Genomic DNA, 8,590 nt, shown 5'->3' on the forward strand with positions numbered 1-8,590 from the left:
GGGAAGATGTGATCTTTACCCTCAGGTAAGTGAACTTTGCTCAAAATATTTCTACCGACCATGTGGATATCCTAAACAGTTGTTGAAATGGAAGTTTTTCTTCTTTAAACTCTAGCATGGTGGAGAACATTAATATTCATGTTTCAACAACGAAGTTGAAAATCATTGAGTTGTTTCTAGCCAGTAGGTATAGACTTGACTTTATTTTTAGAGATGCACAATCAGAAGATGTTTTAAAGCAGTGGATGAAAGAAGATTCTCAAGGATAAACACTATTGAAAGACAGGTGAATAGCAATACTCTTCTTGAGGCTGCCACAGAATTGTGGAAGACAGTACATGATATCTATTCTGAATAAAATAACATTGTAATTTTCTACCAAGTACTTCTGCTCATACCTCAGTTTAAGCAAGGCATGAAAGTGTGGGTATTACAATCTTGTTAATAGCGTTACTAGTAAAAACTGGTTTGAATGGGTTTATGTCTTCACATCTCGGCCTAAGTGCACCACTAACATGGTTTCTCATGGTTGAGCAGGGTTGAACTAAGTGGTCCAGGTTTTGAAACCTGCATGGAAGGTTTCTTCTGAAGCTTGATTTGCTGAACTTACATTCATCAGCTACGACTAATTTTAAAATTTTCTTCCATATTTCTCTAATTGTATCATTCTCTTCCGTATTTCTCTAATTGTATTAAATTATTAGTTAAAAGACCTATCTAGTTATGGCACTAGTTGTTTCATTGTTTCATTTACAGCAGTAGATAAGTAACTTATTTCAAATAATCTTGCCATTTTTGAAATATTCTATATGATTTGGAACCTTCAAGTATCATCTTGATTTGTTGGTTTACAACAGGTAAAGATTTGGGAAGACAGGAAGGCATTGCCCCATGTGCACTAGGACCCTCTAATTCCTGCTTTTTCTTTGGCCCATCTGGGACTTCTTTCACCTTTCTTAGTACATCTTTGTTACATATTTTGACTTAGAAGTTATTGTATCAAATGATAAAAATTCTATTACAAATTTACAATTATATGCCACATGTGCAATTTGTAAGTAATTTCTAAGCTTTTATACCAACTTTGACTGAATTAACAGAATTTTCATTTGAGGCCAATAGTCTGTATAGATGGGGGGATATTTTGCATTAATGATGATGATACATATCATTCGTTAGGTGGATCCCAATGTTAATGTTCAACAGATCAGAAATCTACTCTATTGAACAATCATAGCTATCTGATCGGTGGACTTCCTCGAGTTGCATATGCATATCTCTAGTTACTGCATCATTTCATCTACAATTTGATGTTTAAAAATGTTTCTGCATCATAAATACTGGGAATGTAATTACAATTTGACCATTGCCGGTCTACAATTTAATCTTTCCTATTAACTAAATTATGTATTTCAAGGTTATTTTCTCCATCAACGCAAGGCAGAGATGACAGATTTCCTGACAAAGGTCAGTTTTTTCATACGAAACTAAATAGCAATGATGTACAAATGCATTTATGTAGAATATTTCTTGTTGCTTGTTTTTGCAGGTTCATATGTATGTAGATTCTTAGGAAAAACTCACTCATTCTCAGATTGCATTGTGGAATATGCATCCATTATCCAAAGAAATTGTGACATTCCAAGCACTCACAGTCTCTCCTTGCAAGCTAAATTGGTGAGTCTTCTTTCCTTCATATTATATGATTCATTAATGAAGTGGCTTGGCCATTTGGATAGGCCCATGTTTATATATTATCTCGAAATTGATAAAGTAGATCCGGATGTGCGTCGGAGCTATCCGGATGTTAAGTGGGGGTCCCTGGAAGGTGAGAACTACTGTTATGACCATGATGAAGCTGTCCATTTCCTATGGATAACAATATGGGTGGCCTGGCCATTTAGACAGGCCCATATTTACATATTACCTTGAAATTGATGAAGCAGATCCGGATGTGTGTCGGAGCTATCCGGATGTTGAGCGGGGATCCCTGGAAGGTGGGAACAGCTGTTATGACCATGATGAAGCTATCCATTTCCTATGGACAGCATTGGAGGGGCCTGGCGATTTGGACAGGCTGTGTTTATATCTGTATTTGCAGGGACCACACCCTTAACCTAAACCACACCCTAAACCTATAACCTAAACCTAAACCTAAACCTTAACCTATAACATAAACTTTAACCTATAACCTATAACCTATAACCTAACCTAAACCTAAACCTAAACCTGTAACCTAAACCTAAACCTATAACATAAACCCGATCCTAAACCAGATCCCGAACCCAAACCCGATTTCCTAAACCTATAACTTATTCTTAATTCCCTAAAGCTATAACCTATAACCTATAACCTATAACCTATAACCTAAACCTAAACCTAACCTAAACCTACAACCTAAACCTAACCTAAACCTAAAACCTAAACCATAACCTATAACTTTAACCTAAACCAAAACCTATAACCTAAACCTTAACCTATAACCTAAACCTATAAACTAAAACCTAAACCTAAAGCTAAAACCTAAATGTATTCTCAAATCCCTAAACCTAAACCTACACCTAATCCTAATCTCAACTCCCTAACCTAAACCAAAACTAAAACTTAAAAACCTAAACCCCAACCCGATCCCGAACCCGAACCCGATTTGCTAAACCTAAACCTTAACCTATTCTCAATTCCATAAAGCTATAACCCATAACCTATAACCTAAACCTAAACCTTAACCTATAACCTAAACTTTAACCTATAACCTATAACCTAAACCTAAACCGATAACCTATAACCTAACCTAAACTTAAACCTAAACCTGTAACCTAAACCTATAACCTATAACGTAAAACTAAACCTATAACCTAAACTCGATCCTACACCCGAACCCAAACCCGAACCTGATTTCCTAAACCTATAACCTATTCTCAATTTCCTAAAGCTATAACCTATAACCTATAACCTATAACCTACACCTAAACCTAACCTAAACTTATAACCTTAACCTAAACCTATAACCTAAACCTAAACCTAAAAACTAAATGTATTCTTAAATCCTTAAACCTAAACCTACACCTAATCCTAATCTCAGCTGCTTAACCAAAACCAAAACTTGAAAACCCAAACTAAACCCGATCTCAAACCCGAACTCGATTTCCTAAACCTAAACCTTAACCAATTCTCAATTCCCTAAAGCTTTAACCTATAACCTATAACCTAAAACCTAAACCTAAACCTTAACCTAAACCTATAACCTAAACCTAAACCTTAACCTAAACCTAAACCTAAACCTATAACCTTAACCTAAACAAAAACCTATAACCTAAACCTTAACCTATAACATATAACCTAAACTTATAACCTAACCTTAACCTAAACATAAAACCTAAACCTAAACTTATAACCTAAACCTATAACCTAAAACCTAAACCTAAACCTAAAACCTAAATATATTCTCAAATCCCTAAATCTAAACCTACACCTAATCCTAATCTCAACTCCCTAACCTAAACCTAAACCTACACCTAATCCTAATCTCAACTCCCTAACCTAAACCTAAACCTACACCTAATCCTAATCTCAACTCCCTAACCTAAACCTAAACCTAAACTTGAAAACCCAAACCTAAACCCGAACCCGATTTCTTAAACCTAAACCTTAACTTATTCTCAATTTCCTAAAGCTATAACCTATAACCTATAACCTAAACCTATAACCTTAACCTAAACCTAAAACCTAAACCTAAAACCTAAACCTAAACCTATAACCTTAACCTAAACCTAAAACCTAAACTTAAAACCTAAACCTAAACCTATAACCTTAACCTAAACCTAGATTTTGAGTTTAAAAGTTCATCCTAGGTTTGAACACATTACTCATGTTGGATTTTTCCATAGTTTAGAAGATTTGTAGGTACATTTTTTATTTCTTCATATATAAGTGTTTTTTTTATTCTTCTTCCTTTTGAGATGTGTACAAAGGCATGCTTGTTTGATTGTGTCTACAAATGCTATTTTATACAGGCTGACAAGCTAAAGAAGTCAGTAGAGGATGAAATTCATTTTCTCAAGGCAAGGGTTTCAGAACTTGAAAGTAATCTTGTGTCGAAGTCTACAGAAGTTACATCTGCAGTTTCAAGGAAAGAAGAAGCTCTATCTTCTGCATTTGCTGAAATTGACCATCTGAAGGAAGAAAATTCTGTAAAAACATGAGCACTATTAAATGCATATGGAGGGTGTTTACTGTGTTGGAGTGTATTTGTTTCTTGCACATGAGGGCATGCCTTAGTTGTAATTCTTATGATAGGTTAGGCACAATGAAGTATTGTTTATTTAGAAATGTGAATGTAGGATGCCTTGTATGATTCGATTGTTATTTGTAATAAATGCATCATTTTTTTTTCTGATTGCATTTTATGTACTATTTCTATTAGTATTAAGCTTAGATGAGTTATCAATCACAGCAGGTTCTTGCAATGGAAACAGGTCGTATTATTATAAATTTCAAAAAAAATAGCTACAAATATAATCTGTAACTATAGCTACGGCTTTTGTCCGTAGCTATTGGTATCTATGCTACGGATATTATTGGTGCTATTGGTATTTATTGCTACGGATAAAATCCCTTTTGCTACGGATATGATCCGTAGTACGTCCGTCGCTATTGGTGGGGTAGCTAAAGGTATTACTACGGATATAATTCGTAGCTATTAGTATCTATGGCTACAGATATAATCTGTAGCTATTGATATCTATTGCTACGGATTATATCCGTAGCTATTGGTATCTATTGCTACGGATATAATCCATAACTATACCTTTAGCTACCCTACCAATAGCGACGGACGTGTTACGGATTATATTCGTAGCAAAAGGGCTTTAGATACGATTTTTTACTGTAGTCTTTGCCCATTTTTCTTGTAGTGATGTTACTAGTATATAGTACATAATACTAGGTTCAATAGTAGATAATACTAAAGACTACCTAAACCCGATCCGAACCTGAAACTGAACCTGATTCCCTGAACCTAAACTTAAACCTATAACCTAAACCTAAACCTAAACCTATAACCTAAACCTAAAACTTAAACCTAAACCTAAAACCAAAATGTATTCTAAAATCCCTAAACCTATTGTAAGTGCTATAGTTTATAGCCTTTTTTGTTGTCAAATTTGTGGTGCCAAAGACACTGTTATGCAGCTTGCATCTGTGAAAAATAATGCTCTACTCAAGATCAGCTTTGTTTATCAAGCACTGTTCACAAGTCAAGAATCTCAAGAAGCTTTCAAGTTCAACCTCAAGATCTCAAGAAGCTTTCAAGTTTGAGCTCCATCAAGAGTTCAAGCCTTGCTACTTTCAAAGGTCTCTTGTCTCTAAGTTTCAATGTCCTTACTTCACTATTGAGGTATGACTGACCTTAGGTTGACCTTTAGAGTAGGTCATTTTGAATACATAATTCATATGTTTTATATATGTGAGTTTAGGTTGTTCTAAGACTAGTCCTAGACTTTGTTTGACTAGTCCTAGCACTGCTTCGACTTATCTAAGAATTTTCTAGATCAGTCATAAGTTTGTTGCAAAGTTTGGATATTTTCTGTTTGGCTTCGACTAGTCTTAGGGTTTGTTCGACTAGTCGTATGAACAGTGTCGACTGTTTCTTTGACCTGTCGTAGAGCTACGACTCATTGTACAACGTTGAAGATTGGCTAGCTTCGACTAGTCGTGTGAAACCTACGGCTAGTCGAAGGGGACCTACGACCAGCCGTGAAACCGCCAGATCTTACTGCGCCTGAATTTTCAAATATTTGTTGGTTCTATGACTAGTCATAGAGTTCTTTAGACTAGTCGAAGACGTGATTTGCTCACCTATAAATAGAGCATGAATCTCAGAATAAAATAGGAAATTGAAGCTAATTTAATTCGGCCTTCTGAGAGATAAGTCTGTGCTCCATTTTAAGCTAAGTGTGCATATTTAATAATCTCTTTCTTTAGCTTTCCTTATTTGATTTTGTTCCTGTATTCCAATCTTATTTGAAAAGTAGAATTGTTGTATTCCGTTTTCTTGGAATCAAAATTAAATAGAGCTACGCCCAATTGGTTTAATTTAAAATCTGTTAGAACTTAAAACCATTACAAAGAGAGTATTAGACATTAAACTTTGACATTCAAATCTCTACTCCAACTTGGTTCTTCTGGGCTGCTACAACGAAGGAGAAAGTCAGGTATTTTACATTTATGTAATTTACTTTTATTTGGTTTTTCTTTTGGGATATGCCAGAAAAATCTCATTGTATTGGTTATTTGAGGAGAGCTAGGAAAACTCAGAAGAGGGGTTTTTTTTTAATTGTGTAAGCCCACAGAGAAAAACACAATTGTGAAGGTTTTGGGTGAACCTAGAAAACCTATCTTTGATAGTGAATGCTGATATCCCCCTTGTGAGGATATTAGGAATGGAGTAGCACTATGTGGCTGTTTTTGAACAATTGGTGTACACACAGGTGAACCACTATAATTCTCTCTTGTGGTTTGAATGCTTGCTTAAGTTTTATATCTCTTTTCATTCAGATTTGTAGAATATATGTGTGGATGTGAATGTTGTAAAATTTACATTTCAAGCACAATGGGAATGTTGTAATAATTTAGTTTTAAATCCCTGCAATTTATTTCAATTTCTTGCTATTTATTTATTCCTCTCTGGTTTGAGTTTTTGATACAAAGGACGTTTTAGAAATAATGTTGTCCTGCCATAAACCTTTGGTTTTTATTGTATAAGGTTGTTCTTAGAACTGAATTCGTATCAACCTCTCAATACTTATTTAGTGAGGTTACTTTTATTTCAGCATTGTAATTTGATTTAGTTTATTTAGCTATCTATCTTTCTTTATTCCGCTGTTAAAGTTTTATTTTGACATCGTCCTATTCACCCCCCTCTAAGACGTATAGCTAGGCCATTTCAAGTGGTATCAGAACCTAATAGCTCGCTCTTATTGCTTTTTTGGATTTAATTCTTGAGCTAACGATCTAATTTATATATAAGATGTCAATTTTTGATAGTCTATCAGTCACTAAGCCTCCACCTTTGATGGCTCCAACTATGCCTATTGGAAAGCTAGGATGAGGATCTTCCTCAAATCAATGGATGAGAGTGTGTGGCAAGCCACAGTGACTGAATGAAACCCACCTACCACTAAAGTGACTGATATTGATGGTTTAAAATCAATGAGAGCAACACCATATTTCTCATGGACCACCCTTTAGAAAAATGAGAGTAGTGCCAATGCAAAAGCACTAAATGCAATCACTTGCGCACGATCACCGGATGAGTTCAAAAGAATCATATCCTGTGATACTGCAAAGCAAGCGTGAGATATATTAGAAATGACATACGAGGGTACTACAATTGTCAAAAAATCTAAAGTCCAACTCCTCACAACCAAATTTGAAGAAATTCATATGGAGGAAAATGAAATGTTTATGGACTTTTACACTAGATTAAATGACATTGTAAACTTAATGTGGGGTCTTAGTGATAAAATCTCATAAAGTAAAGTGTGTGCAAAGATACTACGCTCACTTCCTGAACAATTCAACTCTATGGTAACCGCAATCTAGAAACTTCGTGATACGGACAATATGAGGGTAGAAGAACTAGTTGGTTCTTTACAAACCTATGAGTTAAACTTTAAAGCTCCTAAAAGTAAATCTATAGCTCTTAAATCTTCTAAATAAAACTCTGATTCTGAAGATGATATGACTCTTTTAGCGAAAAAGTTTTACAAGATTTTCAAGAGTAAAAAGAGGGTTGATTTTCAAAAATCAAATGATAAGAAAAGATCAAAACCCAAATCTAAAACTTAGAAGTCTTTGAAAGAAAGTCAATGTTATAACTGCCAAGAATATGGGCATTTAGCAAACAAATGTCTTACAAAGGACAAACCCAAAAAGAAGGGTATGTTGGCTACTTGTGATGAATCATCTGATTCTGAAGCTTCTTCTAAATCAGAAGATTTTGAAACCGAGTCGGGCAGTGAAGTTAAAGCCCTTATGAATCTAGCCAAATTCACTTTTTCAGATCATGATGATTCAACTAGCGAAGAAAATCTGAATAGTAATTATGAAAATGAAGATGATCTTCAAGATGCTTACAATGCCCTATACAAGGAAAGTTGTAAAATTGCTGTCAAACTTAAACTTTAAAAAGAAAAGTTTTTTAAACTCAAAGAATGTTTTGAATCTCTTGTTTTAAAAAAATTCCAAATTTCAAATTGTTTTGAAAAATCAAAATGTGATTTAGAATTCAAAACCTCCTTGATTGGAAATCTAAAATCTGAAAATTAGAGACTTGAAAATGAAAATATCTTCTCTTCTGAGTTTAAAGGATACATGGAGGTATGCCCAAGGAGATCTAAAGTTAGAAAAACTTTTATTTGGATTTAGAAAATGTGGTGACAGATTCGAGTTGGGCTATGATAAAAATGTTCCTCTTAAACAAAAGTATACTTCTCCTAAGTTTGTGAAAGGAGAGTCCTCTAACTCAAAAGGAAAAAATACTAGTCAAGGTTTTTCTAAAAATACAAAAGCTTTTCAAAAACCTAGAGGC

At 34.5% G+C, this 8,590-nt stretch overlaps 1 long non-coding RNA gene across 1 annotated transcript; it reads left to right on the forward strand.

The window, feature by feature from the left end:
- Nucleotides 1–300: 300 nt before the first annotated feature.
- Nucleotides 301–4,162, forward strand: LOC131220528 (uncharacterized). The gene is made up of 3 exons (XR_009158661.1): nt 301–1,467; nt 1,595–1,677; nt 4,014–4,162. It is a non-coding gene; the product is annotated as an uncharacterized LOC131220528 (long non-coding RNA).
- Nucleotides 4,163–8,590: the final 4,428 nt, after the last annotated feature.

This window comes from Magnolia sinica, chromosome 12 (assembly GCF_029962835.1).
Source record: "Magnolia sinica isolate HGM2019 chromosome 12, MsV1, whole genome shotgun sequence".
Taxonomy (NCBI): domain Eukaryota; kingdom Viridiplantae; phylum Streptophyta; class Magnoliopsida; order Magnoliales; family Magnoliaceae; genus Magnolia; species Magnolia sinica.